Source organism: Mobula hypostoma, assembly GCF_963921235.1.
Source record: "Mobula hypostoma chromosome 16 unlocalized genomic scaffold, sMobHyp1.1 SUPER_16_unloc_1, whole genome shotgun sequence".
Classification (NCBI taxonomy): Eukaryota; Metazoa; Chordata; class Chondrichthyes; order Myliobatiformes; family Myliobatidae; genus Mobula; species Mobula hypostoma.
In genome coordinates this window covers 122,501-137,777 of record NW_026948149.1, presented here as the reverse complement: position 1 = coordinate 137,777, position 15,277 = coordinate 122,501, and the positions used below count along the sequence as shown (strand labels likewise).

At 45.8% G+C, this 15,277-nt stretch overlaps 1 protein-coding gene across 3 annotated transcripts in view; it reads right to left on the bottom strand.

Moving 5' to 3' along the window:
- Nucleotides 1-15,277, bottom strand: part of LOC134341292 (tetratricopeptide repeat protein 39B-like) — a 217,314-nt gene that overhangs the window by 152,288 nt on the left and 49,749 nt on the right. The window contains exon 1 of one of the 3 annotated variants that reach the window (XM_063039168.1): nucleotides 5,372-5,487. The exons of the other annotated variants lie outside the window; for them this stretch is intronic. The gene's annotated coding sequence lies outside the window, so the exon portion shown is untranslated. Of the gene's footprint in view, nucleotides 1-5,371; nucleotides 5,488-15,277 lie in introns of those variants that run through there. 3 annotated transcript variants of the gene reach the window in all.

The following is a 15,277-nucleotide window of genomic DNA, read 5'->3' as shown; positions in this document are numbered from 1 at the left end:
TGGACAACATCGGTGGCGTGGAGAGGGGAGACTTGTAGCATGGGCAACTGCTGGTCTTCCACACAACCTTGCCCAGGCCTGCGCCCTGGAAACCTGCCAAGGCACAAACCCATGGTCTCATGAGACTTAACGGATACCTATTTTCGGACTTTAGACTCTGTAAATTGAGCTGTATGATTCCCTAAAGGATGCGTTTGCAACTCATGTGGATCAAATTCCGTTTCCAAAAGAAAAGAAATTCCTTTAATAATCAGGAGCATGGATTATAATTGATGTTATATTGCTGATCCAGAATAGTACCACATTGAGAATAGTGCTCTCAAGGAGCGGTGCTGCATTGAGTCATGGAGAAGATAGTTCTGCATCTTCATTGACAGGGGGATACAGTTGACATGGATAGGCTTTTTCCATTGAGAGTGGGGGAGATTCAAAGAAGAGGACATGAGTTGAGAGTTAAAGGGCAAAAGTTTCAGGGTAACATGAGGGGGAACTTCTTTACTCAGAGAGTGGTAGCTGTGTGGAACGAGCTTCCAGCAGAAGTGGTTGAGGTAGGCTCGATGTTGTAATTTAAAGTTAAATTGGATAGATATATGGACAGGACAGGAAAGGAATGGAGGGTTATTGGCTGAGTGCAGGTCAGTGGGACTAGGTGAGAGTAAGAGTTCGGCACGGACTTGAAGGGCCGAGATGGCCTGTTTCCGTGCTGTAATTGTTATATGGTTATATGGTAAGGATTGTAAGTCCCAGCTCTCAGGAACATATTCCCCTTTATGGTGTCATCTTGTAAAAGTGTTTGCCCTTCCCCATGTCCAGATCTGGTAGATCTCCGCTCACCTGTTGGTAATTCGCTATCATTTTTCAAAGCCGTAAAATATATTGACTGTATATTGACTGGTTGCATCACAGCCTGGTATGGAAACACCAATGCCCTTGAATGGAAAAGCCTATGAACAGTAGTGGATGCAGCCCAGTCCATCGCAGGTAAAGCCTCCCTACCGCTGAGCACATCTACATGGAGCACTGTTGCAGGAAAACAGCATCCATCAAGGACCCACCACCCAGATCATGCTCTCTTCTCACTGCTCTCATCAAGATGAAAGTACAAGAGCCTTAGGATCCACATCACCAGGCTCAGGAACATTTATAACCAGCAGACCCTTGAACCTGTGGGGATAATTTCACTTGCCCCATCACTGAACTGTTCTCACAACCTATGGACCCACTTTCAAGGAATCTTCATCTCATGTCCTCGATATTTATTATCATTATTATTTCTTTCTTTTCTTTTGCATTTGTACAGTTTGTTATCTTTCACGCAGTGGTAAAAGATAACTCCAGTAAGAGTTATCCGTGTTGGGTACGGTCTTTCATTGATTCTGCTATGATTCTTGGATTACTGAGCTTGTCCACAAGAAAACAAATTTCAGAATGATATATAGGTATGTATACATACAGACTTCGGTAATAAATTAACTTTGAACTCTGTTTGCATGACAATTGGTTTATCCCCTTGCAATAGCCTCACTGCAGTAAGTATATGGAATAGCACAGAAGGACATTGTTGTAAGGCAGTAAAGTTCTGTTCTGTTGGGGGTGAAGTTATATGAGTCGTAGTGTATGGGGGCCTGTGATTCTTCTCTCTCATTATAGCAAATAGCCACAGTGATTATTGGAAAAACACAAATTTGCAGAACAGGAGAATTTGTTTGGTATGTTGTGTGGCAGTCTAGTGTTTGCTGAACTGCTACATCAATACCTGTAGTGTCTCATAATCTTCTTGGGTAAAAGCAAAATGATGATCATTTTTCAGTGTACATCAGTCATATAATATTTTGACAATTGAGCATAACAAGGTATGAAGACTCAATAGACTAGAGTTGATTGTAGGGCTTTTAGGGTCTTTGGATATCTTACTCGAGCGACCTTTTTATCTAAATTCAGCGGTTAAACAATATCACTGATTGGCAATTGTTATACCTAGGAAATTTACTTCAGTACGACAGAGTTGAGGTATCGAATATAGGAGGCAGCCCTGCGGCATTATAGAGAATTTAGGGGGATGTGAAAGAAAGAAATTAGAAGGGCAAAGAGGCTATGAAATAGCACTGGCAGATAAGATTGCAAAGAGTTCTGTAAGTTCATGAAAAGCATGAGGAGAGCCAAGGGAAGATTTGTAGATGCGAGGGACAATTTGCACATGGAGGTCTTATGAGAATACTTCTCTTCTACGTATATTTGCCAAGGAGAAAGACGGTATAGCTGAAGATTTTATGTAAGATAATGGTCATATTCTATTATCGGTAATAAACCTCATTACAGTTCACAATATTCTGTAAACTTCAAGCCAGCAGCAAAGGACTTGTGCACAAAATTAAGCTGGATTGGCCTTATTCAATCAGTGCAGACGGGGTACATTTCTATAAGACTATGATCTGACATTTGTGATCTTCTCGAGTCTGTGGTAAAGGGACTATGCAAATAAAAGATGCTGCTTTATTTCATAAGGTTCCAATTACTGCCAAAATCCTTACTACTGAAACTGAAGAAGCTTCATTCAAAATTAACCGTCTTGAAGCTGAAAGAAGCAAAGGCAAAAGCATTAGACCAGCAGATAGATTAAACATCTAGGAGTTTAGTTCTCAAACCCCAAGGAACAAAAATGGAAGTGTCATCCTTGTTTTGAGGATGAAAATCCTCTTTTACTTGGCTCAAGCACCTGAGTTATAGGGAAAGGTTGAATAGGTTAGGACTTATTTCCTAGAACATAGAAGACTGAGTGGAGATTTGATAGATCTATACAAAATTATAAATGATAAGGATGGGATAAATACAAGCAAAATTTTTTCCAGAGAGATTGAGTGAGGCTATAACCAGAGACTATAGGTGAAAGGTGAAATGTTTAAGGGGAACATTCACTCAGAGGGTGGTGAAAGTGTGGATGCAGGGTCAAGTTCAACATTTGAGAGAAGTTTGGATAGGTACATGGATGGGAAGGGTATGGAGAGCTGTGGTCTGGGTGAAGGTTGATGAGAACTGGTAGATTAATGGTTCAACATGAGCCAGGCCTTTTCTGTGGCCTGTTTCTGTGTTGTAGTGTTTTACGACTCTATGATTACAAGGACTATACAATACAAAGAAAACCTTGGGCAAAGACCGTAAGACATAAGACAGTTTCATGATAAACTCTCGGTGATGCTTTGACGTGGCAGTTTTGTTGAATTCGTGTTCCCCGACCTTGAACACTTAATGATCAAATGCCACCTGATCCATTTACTGAGGGAGTTCTCATCCATGATTCTCGGAGTTTACACCCCACCAGCGGCCGACATAATCAAGCTCTTGAGATTCTTCATGATGCCATCTCCAAACACGAAACAAGTTATCCTGATGCATTTCAAATCATAGTCAGGGACTTTGGCTAGGCTTGTCTGAAGAAAGTCCTGGTCAGTTACCATCAGCGTAAAATCTGTAGCACCAGGGCTCCCAACACACTAGCCCACTGTTATACTAAGTTAAGGAAGGCCAACGGTTCCCTGCCCAGACCACATTTTGGTAAATCTGATCACCTGGCTGTCCTTCTCCTACCTGCATACAGGCAGTGGCTGAAGATCAAGGCTCCAGATTAAGACAATTAGAGACGGCTGTGGGAGGCAGAGGAGTGGCTGTGGGATTGTTTGAGTCCGTGGACTTAGTTCTGTTCAAGGACCCGACTGCAGGTCATGGACTGTTTAAAAGAGTTCTAGGTTAGTGAGTTCCCACAAAGTCATTCAGAGTTTTCCCCAATCGGAAGCCTGGGATGAACCATGAGATCCACCATCTGCTGTGGGCCAGAGGCATTCAAGTCTGGTGACCAAGAAAGTTACAAGAGGTCCAGGTACGATCTCCGGAAAGCCATCACAAGGGGGAAGTGGCAATTCCGGACTGAACTTGAATCAACAAACGATGCTCGACAGTTGAAGTAAAGCTTGAATACTATCATCTCCTATAAAGTAAAATCAAGTGATGTAGGTGACACAGGGCTTTGCTTCCAGATGAACTCAGTAACTTCCATGCCCACTTTGATCATCAAAACATGGAGGAACCACACAGCTCCCAGTGATCCAGTGATTTCCATGTGCGAGCACTCTTCAGGAGGGTGAACACATGAACAGCATTCAGCCCAGACAGGGTACCTGCCCAAGTACAAAAGATTTGTAATGATCAACTGGCTGGAGTGTTCACGGAGAGATTTTCAAACTCCCTCCTGTGTGCTGATTTGTCACCACCTTTGATTCGGCCTACGACAGTGGTGTTGTCAGCAAACAACAGGACATGAGAGCTGTGCTTAGCCACTGAGTCACAAGTGTAAAATGAGTAGAGCAGGAGGTTAAGCTCACAACCTTGTGGTACACCTGTGCTGATGGAAGTTGTGGAGGAAATGTTGCCAATCCAAACTGATTGGGGTCTGCAAGTCAGGAAATCAAGGATCCAATTGCACAAGGAGGATTGAGGACAGGATTGTAAAGATTACTGATTAATTGAGGGAATGATGGTGTTGAGTACTGACTTGTAGTTGATAAACAGCATCCAACTGCCTGGCTTGCTGAATCCCTCCAGTGAGTTTATGTGTGGTGCTTGGATTTCCAGCATCTGCAGATTTTCTTGTCTGGAATTTCCAACTGTTTGTTTAACCGTTTTTACAGTTACACCCACAAGATAATAGATGTGAATAATATTCAGCATTTTTATTGATACAAACCACAATTTAACCACTCATGATCTAGATAGCGGTTCCAGCTTGCTTATCATTTGCTAGTAGCCACAGATTATCCTACAATTAATCAAAGAAAGGAGAATAATGCTGGAAAGACATCTAAAAATAGCAATTTTTCATCAAGTTCATGTACTGAGGCAACTTTTCCAAGGACAAGCAAACCATGCAAACGTGGCAATTATGTTGAATTTATTAAATATGTAAGCCCATAACAAACTCTGCACTGTCATTCCAAAGCTTATCCCAATCTTCTAGGGAATATAAACCCACAATTATTATTAAACATTTTATACCCATTTGTTATTTTGTACGTAATGTTTCATTAAAATTTACTCATAGTGCTGCATAGTTACCAATTCTCTGCTTTAATTCACATGACATCAGTCTTTTCATTCTAATCTCAATGCACCGCAGCATCCTCTATTCTACATCTTACAGCTACACTAAGACCAGAAATATCCCCACCCCCAACCACAGCCCAGAAACACACGCAGTACAGACTGCATTAACCGATCGTGTGAGAATCCAACACACAGAGAAAAGATTATAATGCTAAATATGCTGGAAATATCTCAAAGAAACCTGCTTTAAAAAACGGTTGAAATAGATGCTACCTACCTTATTTATCTGTAATTTTTCCTTCATGCGGAAGTAATAAACTGCCCAGTAATTCACTAGAGACCAGACAAATAAAGCAGCTGACAGGGTTTTCCCATGCACGGCTGGGCAGGGCTACCTCTTTGCACAGTTACAACCAAATACAAGCAAATCCGCAGGGGCTTTAAAGTGGCAGTGTCCGAATGCTCAGTATTAGCACAAGAGACAGAAAATGTGGAATATTCAAGTTCCAATAGTTATTTCCCCCCCAAAGAAAACACTTTTCACAGATATTTTCCAGACAAATGTACAAAACACAGTCATTGTATAATTGCAAATTTTTAAAGATACTATGAATGCTGTTTACAGTATGGACCTGTGATATGGCTGCATTAAGTTTTATATTGCACCTGTGTCTATGGCAATAACTTCAAATATGAAACAAAGCATAAAGACTATACAAAATGGGGCTTAAACTGGGGGAAAAGGCTAAATTTCAATCAAAAGAAGCTCCATTTACATATTGACATGCAACTAATAATATTCACTTTTCCAAAATTGTATCATTCACTTCCTCAAAATTATTATAATGCCTGCATTTTAAAAGTAATCCAAAAACTTTAAAGAGATTTGTGATGTATTGAGTTCAGGGGAGGAGTTGTCAAGAAAATTTATCCCATTTTCACAGAACGTTTCACAGACCATCTCAACGGCACTTCCACAGAAATCGTGCCTCTGCTGGAGGTAGATGTCAAGGTGAGATCCACTAATTTTTACAGACTAAACTCATTGAGAAAGGGAAAGTGGAAAGAAAAGACAGACACCAGAGCATCTACAATCTTACTGGAGCCAGGATGTGCTACCCAGTCTACTTCCACTCCTATTTCTTCCCAAAATTTCAGCAAGTGAGCACCAGTGTGAAATGGAGAACAAGGCCTGTTTCTGTGCTGTGTGACTCGATGACTCTTCGACATCAGAACAAGTACAACAGATCCAGGGAAACTCTGAAAACAAAACGTCACTTCAGGAAGCAAGGAGAAGATGTAGTCAAGACAGCTGTGGGAATTTGTGAATGCAGCAGGCCAGGCAGCATCTATAGGAAGAGGTATTTTTGCAAGAGACAGGGTGAGAAGAGGAATAATCCAGATAGCTGTGAGAGTCAGTAGCCTTATAGTAGACATCAGTAGATAAGCTGTCTCTAGAGATAGAGACAGAAAGATCTAAAAAGGGGAGGGAGGTGTCAGAAATGGACCAGGTAAACTTGAGGCCTGGGTGAAAGTTGGAGGCAAAGTTAATGAAGTCAACGAGCTCAGCATGCGTGCAGGAAGCAGCGCCAATGCAGTCGTTGATGTAGCGAAGGAAAAGTGGGGGACAGATATATAGGGACTGGACATCCATGGTGAAAATAAAGCGGTAGGGAACTTAAAATCATTGAAAAAATTCAGAGCGTGAGAAGTGTCACGAATATAGGTAGGAAGGGATTGAATAAGAGGGGATAAAACAGAGTCGAGGTATGCAGAAATGAGTTCGGTGGGGCAGGAGCAAGCTGAGACAATAGGTCGGCCAGGACAGGCAGGTTTGTGGATCTTGGGTAGGAGGTAGAAACGGGAAGTGCGGGGTGTGGGCACTATAAGGTTGGTAGCAGTGGATGGGAGATCCCCTGAGCGGATAAAGTCGGTGATGATGTGGGAGACAATGGCCTGGTGCTCCTCAGTGGGGTCATGATCGAGGGGTAAATAAGAGGAGGTATCCGCGAGTTGTCGCTGTGCCTCGGCAAGGTAGAGGTCAGTGCACCAGACTACAACAGCACCCCCTTATCGGCGGGTTTAATAATAAGGTTAGGATTAGTCTCGGAGGGAGTGGAGAGCAGAGCGTTCCGAAGGAGTGAGGTTGGAATGGGAACAAGGTGCGGTGAAGTCGAGACAGTTGATGTCCCGTCGGCAGTTAGCGATAAAGAGATCCAGAGCAGGCAGAAGACCAGAGCGGGGTGTCCATGAAGAGGAGGAGGGTTGAAGACTGGAGAATGGGTCATCGGTGGGGGTGGAAGAGTCCTTGCTGAAGAAGTAGGCTCGGAGACGGAGACGGCAGAAGAAAAGTTCCGCATCATGGCGAACACGGAACTCACTGAGGTGTGGGCGAAGGGGGACAAACGTGAGGCCCTTACTGAGAACAGAGCGTTCTGCCTCCGACAGTTGAAGGTCGGAGGGGATGGTAAAGACCCGGCACGGATGAGAGCTGGGATCAGAGGGGGGAGGGGGGAGGCTGGGAGTGTCAGTGGAGAGGGGAGGGTTGGGGTGAGAGGAAGATGGAGCCTCTGAGGGCCCAGGAGCTGACGGTGGGATCTGAGGAAGACGGGGTTGCGGAGTGGTGGTGAGGGAAGGGGAGACGGGAGTCACAACAGCAGCACATAAAGACCCGGCCTGGAGTTCAAGGCTGGAGTCGCAGTTGGTGGTTGCGCAATCGCTTTGAAGGAGTCCATGGTCGTTGGAGCTGCACTGATGGTGCTGGAGTCCGGGTTTTGAATATGCCCTGGGTTGCTGGAGCCGCCAAGGGGCAGCAATCCAAAGTTCATGCCCGCTAGCATCGGGGCCGGCAGGCTCTGGGGTCTGCAGATGTAGGATCTTGCGATCTTTGCCTAAAATGACAAAGTCAAAGAAACGGCGATTGCAGGCATGGATCCGGCCGAGGATGAAATAACGGGTAGGACCATTACAGACGGCAAAGAAAGTGTCCCAGAGGTGTGGAAGGGTCTGGGATAGGGATGCCAAATACCTCCCCATGACGGGTCACCTTCAGAGCTTGATGGGAGAAACAACGGGAGGCAGAGTCAGTAAAATGTGAGTACCTGGGATCCTCAGAAGGTCCAAATTGAGAGGATCAATAAAATGTGAGTCCCATTTCACGTCCCATTCCCATTCTGACATGTCTATCCACGGCCTCCTCTACTGTCAAGATGAAGCCACATTCAGGTTGGAGGAACAACACTTTATATTCCGTCTAGGTAGCCTCCAACCTGATGGCATGAACAGTGACTTCCGTTAATGCCCCACCTCCCCTCCCCTTTGTACCCCATCCCTTATTTATTTATTTATTTTCCTCCTCTTCTTTTTTCCCCCTTCTCTCTCTCTTTTTTCTCCCTCTTTTCCTCTCACTATACTCCTTGCCCATCCTCTGGGCTGCCCTCCCCCTTTCTTTCTCCCTAGGCCTCCTGTCCCATGATCCTCTCCTTTCTCCAGCCTTGTATCCCTTTTGCCAATCAACTTCCCAGCTCTTGGCTCCATCCCTCCCCCTCCTGTCTTCTCCTATCATTTTGGATCTCCCCCTCCCCCTCCCACTTTCAAATCTCTTACTCACTCTTCCTTCAGTTAGTCCTGACGAAGGGTCTCGGCCCGAAACGTCGACTGTACCTCTTCCTATCGATGCTGCCTGGCCTGCTGCGTTCACCAGTATTTTTTGTGCATGTTGCTTGAATTTCCAGCATCTGCAGATTTCCTCATGTTTGTGGGAATTTGTGATATTTGCACAAAATATTGGTCATTAACATACCCAAGCTGGGATAGCTAACTATACTGACCATGTGGAAATGAAGGGAAGAGAGGGAAGATAGAAATGGGCAACAAAGGTAAAGTTTGAGTTCTGTCTTGACTGCAGAATCATTATAAATTGTTATTAATGCACAGAAAACCACTGAGAATGTGCACCTCCAGAGGACTGAAATAGGAATTGTTTCATGCACTCCACAAAGAGAGAACCACAGTGGTACAAATGCTAGTCCTGCTGCCATACAATTCCAGTAACCCAGTTTCAGTCCTGATTACTCGTGCCTCTGTATGGACAACATACATTTTCACTGTGAGTTATCTAATACTCTGGTTTCCTCCCTTATGCTAAAGTCTCACAGATTGGCAGGTAAACTGGGTGCTACAGATCCTATACTAGATTGCCTCAGATCCTGTACTCTGGAAAATGAAGATACACCCTATCCGGCTGCAAGCTTTCCACCCAAAACACTAACCATCTCTGTTCCTCCACGGATGTGGCCTGACCTGTTGAGTTCCTTCAGCAATTTAGTTTTTGTTTCATATTGCAGCCTTTGAAGTCTTGATTCTCCTATCATGTTCATTCTTTTCACCACTTTAACGATGCTGCTTCCTTCAGGGATCGAGGGACACGTGCTCCAGGGTTTCTCTGTTCATCAGTACTCCTGACACCCGTCATTGGTGATGTGTATCAAGAGCCACAAGATAATGCTGCAGCTCAATAAAACTCTAGTCAGACCACACTAGCAGCATGGTGCTCAGTTCTGGTTGCTTCATTCTAGGATGGATGTAGAAGCTTGCAGTGTGCTGTACTGTTCCATTTTCTGTTGTTATTTGACCTCCCAGAATGAATCAACTTGCAGTTATATTTTATTCCACTTGCCATTGCTCCACCCAATTTATCAGCTGAACAACATTGTTCTGCAAACAAGACTAACCTTCTCAGTAGCAGAATTCAACTTTCCGGAGGTCTACAGATGTAAACAATAGTGAAATGAGCACAGCCAAGTGAGGGAGTAACAAATGGAAACTGATCATGACTCTCCCATTCATCCCACCACCCCTAGCCAATGTCCCAATATTCCTCCGAACATGAGTCATGGATTTCTTTTAAAAACAGGGACCAAGGGTGGATACTGTAAATGACAGGACAATTCGGAATGTTGACAAACAGAGCCTTCATAGGTTGGACATAGAGGAGATGCATTGGGATATTATGTTACAACCTTACAAAACACTGAGTGGCCACAGTTAAAGTATCATGTCCAGCTCTGGAGTTCTGTTAGAAGGATTTGTATGCATGGAGAGATTGCCGAGGAGGGTCATCAGAAAGTTATCTACTATGGATGACTTTATGGAGAGACTGCATGGGCTGGTCTTTTTTTTTCCTGGAGAAAAAGAGGTTGGGAGGTGACCTGATACAAGTTTATATGTTTACGAGAGGCACTGAAGGTAGAAAAATGGGCAAACACGAGGAATTTTGCAGATGCTGGAAATTCAAGCAACACACATCAAAGTTGCTGGTGAACGCAGCAGGCCAGGCAGCATCTATAGGAAGAGGTACAGTCGACGTTTCAGGCCGAGACCCTTCGTCAGGACTAACTGAAGGAAGAGCTAGTTAGAGATTTGAAAGTGGGAGGGGGAGGGGGAGATCCAAAATGATAGGAGAAGACAGGAGGGGGAGGGATGGAGCTAAGAGCTGGACAGGTGATAGGCAAAAGGGATATGAGAAGATCATGGGACAGGAGGCCAAGGGAGAAGGAAAAGGGGGAGGGGGGGAAAAACCCAGAGGATGGACAAGGGGTATAGTCAGAGGGCCAGAGGGAGAAAAAGGAGAGAGAGAGAAAGAATGTGTGTATATAAATAAATAACGGATGGGGTACGAGGGGGAGGTGGGGCATTAGCGGAAGTTTGAGAAGTCAATGTTCATGCCATCAGGTTGGAGGCTACCCAGACGGAATATAAGGTGTTGTTCCTCCAACCTGAGTGTGGCTTCATCTTTACAGTAGAGGAGGCCATGGATAGACATATCAGAATGGGACTGGGATGTGGAATTAAAATGTGAGGCCACTGGGAGATCCTGCTTTCTCTGGCGGACAGAGCGTAGGTGTTCAGCAAAGCGGTCTCCCAGTCTGTGTTGGGTCTCGCCAATATATAGAAGGCCACATCGGGAGCACCAGACACAGTATATCACCCCAGCCGACTCACAGGTGAAGTGTCGCCTCACCTGGAAGGACAGTCTGGGGCCCTGAATGGTGGTAAGGGAGGAAGTGTAAGGGCATGTGTAGCACTTGTTCCGCTTACAAGGATAAGTGCCAGGAGATCAGTGGGGAGGGATGGAGGAGACGACTGGTGTAGGGAGCGATCCCTGTGGAAAGCGGGGGGGAGGGAGGGAAAGATGTGCTTAGTGGTGGGATCCCATTGGAGGTGGTGGAAGTTACAGAGAATAATATGTTGGACCCAGAGGCTGGTGGGGTGGTAGATGAGGACCAGGGGTACCCTGTTCCTAGTGGGGTGGCGGGCGGATGGAGTGAGAGCAGATGTGAGTGAAATGGGGGAGATGCGTTTAAGAGCAGAGTTGATGGTGACGGAAGGGAAGCTCCTTTCTTTAAAAAAAGAGGACATCTCCTTCATCCTGGAATGAAAAGCCTCATCCTGAGAGCAGATGCGGCGGAGACGGAGGAATTGCAAGAAGGGGATGGCATTTTTGCAAGAGACAGGGTGAGAAGAGGAATAGTCCAGATAGCTGTGAGAGTCAGTAGCCTTAGACATCAGTAGATAAGCTGTCTCCAGAGATACAGACAGAAAGATCTAGAAAGGGGAGGGAGGTGTTGGAAACGGACCAGGTAAACTTGAGGGCAGGGTGAAAGTTGGAGGCAAAGTTATTGAAGTCAACGAGCTCAGCATGTGTGCAGGAAGCAGCGCCAATGCAGTCGTCGATGTAGCGAAGGAAAAGTGGGGGACAGATACCAGAATAGGCACGGAACATAGATTGTTCCGCAAAGCCAGCAAAAAGGCAGGCATAGCTGGGCCCCATACAGATGCCCATGGCTACACCTTTAGTTTGGAGGAAGTAGGAGGAGCCAAAGGAGAAATTATTAAGAGTAAGGACTAATTCCACTAGATGGAGCAGAGTGGTGGTAGAGGGGAACTGGTTAGGTCTGGAATCCAAAAAGAAGCAGAGAGCTTTGAGACCTTCCTGATGGGGGATGGAAGTATATAAGGACTGGACTTCCATGGTGAAAATAAAGCGGTGGGGGCCAGGGAACTTAAACTCATCGAAAAGTTTCAGAGCGTGAGAAATGTCACGAACATAGGTAGGGAGGGATTGAACAAGGGGGGGATAAAACCATGTCGAGGTATGCAGAAATGAATTCTGTGGGGCAGGAGCAAGCTGAGACAATAGGTCTGCCAGGACAGGCAGGTTTGTGGATCTTGGGTATGAGGTAGAAACGGGAAGTGCGAGGTGTGGGAACTATAAGGTTGGTAGCGGTGGATGGGAGATACCCTGAGCGGATAAAGTTGGTGACAGTGTGGGAGACAACGGCCTGGTGGTCCTTAGTGGGGTCATGATCGAGGGGTAAATAAGAGGAGGTATCCGCGAGTTGTCGCTGTGCCTCGGCAAGGTAGAGGTTAGTACACCAGACTACAACACCCCCCTTATCGGCGGGTTTAATAATAAGGTCAGGATTAGTGTGGAGGGAGTGGAGAGCAGAGCGTTCTGAAGGAGTGAGGTTGGAATGGGGACAAGGTGCGGTGAAGTCGAGACGGTTGATGTCCCGTTGGCAGTTGGCAATAAAGAGATCCAGAGCAGGCAGAAGACCAGAGCGGGGTGTCCATGAAGAGGAGGAGGGTTGAAGACGGGAGAATGGGTCATCGGTGGGGGTGGAAGAGTCCTTGCCGAAGAAGTAGGCTCGGAGACGGAGACGGCGGAAGAAAAGTTCCGCATCGTGGCGAACACGGAACTCGCTGAGGTGTGGGCGAAGGGGGACAAACGTGAGGCCCTTACTGAGGACAGAGCGTTCTGCCTCAGACAGTTGAAGGTCGGAGGGGATGGTAAAGACCCGGCACGGATGAGAGCTGGGATCGGGGGGGGGTGGGGGAGGCTGGGGGTGTCAATGGTGAGGGGAGGGTTGGGGTGAGAGGAAGATGGAGCCTCTGAGGGCCCAGGAGCTGACGGTGGGATCTGAGGGAGACGGGGTTACATAGTGGTGGTGGGGGAAGGGGAGACGGGAGTCACAATAGCGGCACTTAAAGACCCGGCCTGGAGTTGAAGGTGTCCATGGTCGTTGCTGGAGTCCTGGTTTTGAATATGCCCTGAGGTGTTGGAGCCGGCGAGATCAATGGCAGGAGCCGCAATCTGAAGTTCATGCCTGCTAGCGTTAGAAAGACAGGCAGTTGGAGTTTAATGCAGACAAGTAAAAGAAATCAGCATAGAGGGAGTGGGGCCAGGGACAATGAGAAACAAATGGGTGGGGAGAAAGCAAGCTGACTGCTGGAGGTTTCAAGGTGTCATGGAGGGGGAGGGGAGGTTGGTGTTAGGAGGGGGAAATTGTGGAGCAGGGAGAGAGAGAACACAAGTACACGAGGTGAGGCAATAGAAAGTAAAAAAGGGAGGAACAATGTACTGGGGAGAAAAATTTGAGTGGCATCAGCAGAGGAGGAGAGCATGGAGAACTAGTGGCAGAGAAGAACATTCAGGAGTGGGAGGTAAAGAAAGTAAGGGAAGTGTAAGAGCCTGCTGGCAAAGAATATGAAAATTCAAAGGAATGCCAGGAAAGGGACTAACCATCAGTCACCATTCTCCCCTCCCCTACTGCTTCCTCTTAATTGAAAGTAAGCAAATTTCCCCCTATCTGCCACAACATCTTCTACACCACCAGCTCTAGAACCCAAACCTCCAGCACTTTGTATGTATTTCCCAAGATCTGCCTTTCATAGATGGTGCAGTTCAGAACAGGAACAGGAACACATTCTGCATAGTGGGTGAAAGATTTCAAAAGAAGCGAACAGACAGCCCGGACATCCTGCATGGCTCACGTCACCAGGAAATAATGGATCTTGCGTAGCGGAAACTGGAGAACGGGGGGCACAAGAGACTTAGATAAGAAGAGACAGAGACTATAAGTAGATTCTTTCTCTCTTTTTCCCCCAGTTAGAGCAGTGGGAATGTCAGGTTGTAGAGTGGAATGCTCCTCTTGCAGAATGTGGGAACCTCCCATCTATACAACAACTATACTTGCAAGAAGTGCATTTAGCTGCAGCTTCGTTCAGACCGGGTTAAGGAATTGGATCTGGAGCTGGATGAACTCTGGGTCATTCAAGAGGCTGATTGACAGACAAAACAGGGAACTAGTTATGTCAGTAACGGGGTGACCATCAGGATGAGAAAAGGAGATAGGCAGACAGTTCACAGTCCCCCTGTGGCCATTCACCTCAATATGACCATAAGACCATGAGACATAGCAGCAGAATTAGGCCATTTGGCCCATCGAGTCTACTCCGCCATTTCATCTTGGCTGATCCAATTTTCCTCTCAGCCCAATCTCCTGCCTTCTCCTCATATCCCTTCATGCCCTGACCAATCAAGAATCTATCAACCTTTGCCTTAAATGTAAATAAAGTCTTGGCTTCCACAGCTGCCTGTGCCAAAGAATTTCACAGATTCACCATTCTCTAGCTAAAGAAATTTCTCCTCACCTTGTTCTAAAAAGATACCCCTTTATTCTGAGGCTCTGGTCTTAGACTCTCCCCACCATTGGAAACATCCTCTCCACATCCTTTCACCATTCAATAGGTTTCACAGGATCAGAAAAAGCTGCACGAAGTTGTAAACTCAGCCAACTCCATCGTGGGCACTACCTTCCCCAGCATCAAGGACAAAAGGTGACGTCTCAGAAACGTGGCATCCATCATTAACAAGCCCCATCACCCAACACATGTCCTCTTCTCACTGTTACCATCTTTATACTTTATTGTCGCCAAACAATTGGTACTAGAACGTACAATCATCACAGCGATATTTGATTCTGCGCTTCACACTCCCTGGATTACAAATATTAAATATTAAAAATAGTAAAAATAATAAAAATTAGTAAATATTAAAAATTTAAATTATAAATCATAAATAGAAAAATGGAAAGTAAGGTAGTGCAAAAAACCGAGAGGCAGGTCCGGATATTTGGAGGGTATGGCCCTGATCCAGGTCGGGATTTGTTCAGCAGTTTTATCACAGTTGGAAAGAAGCTGTTCCCAAATCTGATCGTACGAGTCTTCAAGCTCCTGAGCCTTCTCCCGGAGGGAAGAGGGACAAAAAGTGTGTTGGCTGGGTGGGTCGTGTCCTTGATTATCCCAGCAGCACTGCTCTGACAGCGTGCAGTGTAAAGTG